The sequence below is a fragment of the Orcinus orca genome, chromosome 1 (assembly GCF_937001465.1).
Source record: "Orcinus orca chromosome 1, mOrcOrc1.1, whole genome shotgun sequence".
NCBI lineage: Eukaryota > Metazoa > Chordata > Mammalia > Artiodactyla > Delphinidae > Orcinus > Orcinus orca.
Genome location: NC_064559.1, coordinates 199,705,583 through 199,708,636, shown reverse-complemented (window position 1 = coordinate 199,708,636; position 3,054 = coordinate 199,705,583).

Genomic DNA, 3,054 nt, shown 5'->3' with positions numbered 1-3,054 from the left:
TCTGTCTCCGTCAGCATAATTTTCAAACCCAGCCAGGGACCGGGTCAAGGAAAGCTTTTTTTCTCCCCTATATAAGCATTACAAAGTGATGCTTATGTAGGGCCATTATGGCAAGGGAATTCATCCTATTCTGGGGTCGGGGAAGGCATCCCTGTAGAAGAATCATCTGAGCTGAGTGACTGACAGGGTGGGTAAGACTCAACAGATGAACAGGGGTGAGAAGACTTCCGGGGCGGGTGGAGGGAGCTGTACACACAAAAGTCCAGGGGTCTTGACATGCCTCCTGGGAGAAGTGTCCCGTGGGGTTGAGAGAGAACAATATGGCTCGAGCTGGAGACGCAGGCCTGGTCTCCCCTTCTACATTATGACCTCAATATCACTTGGTCTCCTACCAAAGATTTTTACCGGCTTCCTTTTTCCTTAAGCATTCTGCACAAGGAAGTTCCTACTTTAGGCAACTTCCTGAAGATGACTAGAGTACTAGGATTTTTGCAGTCAATTAATTCCTTAACCACTATAGGAAGAAGCAGGATTCATGGGACTTCCCTGGCTGTCCAGCAGTTAAAACTCCGAGCTTCCATGGCAAGGGGTGCCGGTTCAATCCCTGGTTGGGGATCTAAGATCCCACAGATCCCACGTGCCACGTGGTGCCACAAAAGAAAAACCACACAAAAAAAGCAGGATTCAGGAGGCAACAAATGTTTAAAGGAAGACAGAGAAACCAAGAGGCCTAAATCTAAGGTATTTGATCAGAGTCAAAAGTGTATGTGTGTCCAGGGAGCCAAGAGCACTTACGTAAAAGAACTTTGGAAATGAGAAATCATCTGGTACATTTCAGAGATTTTTTCAGAAAGGCCAAGCACCCTTTGAAAACCTCTTCTTAATAGTCATGTATTTAAAAAGATCTAGGAGATTAAACCTTGATATTTTGGTATAAAACATAAGTGGAGCCAACCAGACAAGAATTTCACCTAAACATGCCATCAAGTCCCCTCCAGGAAATGGTATGCCGATGCCTGTCGAGCGGCAGTGGTTAGGTGGGTGTTTATCCTCCAAACACCCTGTGTGGCCAATTAGGAGCGGCACTGACAGTACCTTTAGATGTCAGCCAGCGAGTCTTTTTCTTTTTTCTCTTTCCCAATTATAAAGCCTTTTGCCTGCGCAAAAGACACATGCGTCAAAAACACTGATGCAATGAGACGCTAATATCAGATTGCATCATATGATCCTAGGTGTGGTGCCCCGAAACTGGTTTTTCTTGAGGTCACACTGCCATAGAAAAGCGCTTTGGGTAGAACATCCAAGAACTGACCCTACTCGTCAGATGGCAAAAGTAATTTTTGCAACTACATGCCTCAGTTCCACACCACTATTTTCCCGGAGGAAGCCGGTGTGGCTTTCCTGGCTGAAATGGGTGTGCGGTCGACATTCATCAGTTAGGTATGTCATGCTGCAGCTTTGTAACGAATGTCACCTAGGGAGATGCACCTACACAGGCAGGCTGGAAACGACACTTCTGCCTCCAAGATGTGCTCTGAATTCTATCTCACTTGAATGGAGCAACTTCTCTGGGACAGACCAGTTTGGTGCAAAACTGGAAGAGGAGAAAGGAGAGAAGTTTGCGGACGTTTCTCGGACACTTAACTGGGTGTCTGGCACTGTGTTCTAAGCACTTCACGCACGGAACTACGGAATTGTGGGTTCCAACTGCCAGCCTGCCATCACTGGGACCCACGGCAGGCTATTTTGCTGCCCCGGGTGTTCATAAAATCATACATCAAGTTAAATTAGGCTACTTTTAAGGTCCCTCCCAGAAAAGGAATGCTATTCAACTTGGCCACAGAAGGGTGCACCTCCTGTTGGACAGTTGACTTTCTGGTCCAGTGTCTATAAAAAATAATCACTGATCATGGGAGTGATGCTACTGCCCACTGGAAAACTGGTCTGTGTTTGTACAGTTGGGTTAGGCTAGGGCGACACAACTTGGATCTTCACCATCCAACGCGAGAGCCATGCCGGAAACGTGGCCAGTGCAAATTGAGATGTGCTGTCAGTGTACTTACACTGCATTTCTAAGACCTAGGACAACATAAAAGAGTATGAAATATCTCATTAATAATTTGATTATATTGATCACATGTTGAAATGATAATATTTTTGACCTTTAGGTAAATGTAGTATTAAAATGAATATCTCCTGTTTCTTTTTAATCTTTTCAATGTGGCCAGCACAAATTTTTAAATTAGCTATTTAAAATGTTGTGGTTCACATTTCATTTCTAGTGGAGAGCACTACCTCCAAAAAGCGTAGCTGGAAACCAGTAATTCGCTCAGGACTCAACACTTTCTGCCTCTGTTCTCTAGTTCCCCCATCAGCTAAATGGCAAGATATAGTTTGGGCTAAATTTTCGGGGGTTACTTCTGGATTAAATGTCCCCTGATTCTAAGAACAGTAGTTGGTGGAGGCTTCCTGTCATAGTGTTTGGAAAGATGTTTTCTAGTAGAGGAAGATCTTTTAAGCCTCTGCTACGAGTGAGCCATGAAAGTTTGGAATCCAAGTGGTCTTTAAATATTATCTTTGGAACTTTAGGCTCCCTAGTCTGTAAGCCCCTCCTGGGCTGGGCTTGTGACTCATTCATCTTTGTTTTTCCAGCAACCACCCAGGGCAGTCTGACTTGTAGTCAGCTGTCCATAAATGTTTGTTGACCTATATAATATCCAGACGAAGAACCAAAGCCCAGAGAGGTACTGAGACCACCTAAGGCCACACAGAGCCGGCTGGTAGGAGATTCAAGAAGAATACAGTCCTCTTGAACCAGTTCAGGAAACCCTTGGTGTGGTCCCTGGACCAGCAGAAGCTGCAACACTTGGGCATTTGTTAGAAACACAGAACCTCAGACCCGGCCCCAGCCCTACTGAATCTGAACCTGAATTTTTATTAAGATTCCCCCCAGGTGATTTGTATGTATGTTAAAGTATGAAAACTGCCACTTGAAGTCATGTCACCTCTCTCAAGGAAAGCCTCCCTGTCTGTGCCCTGCAGAAGCTATTCCAA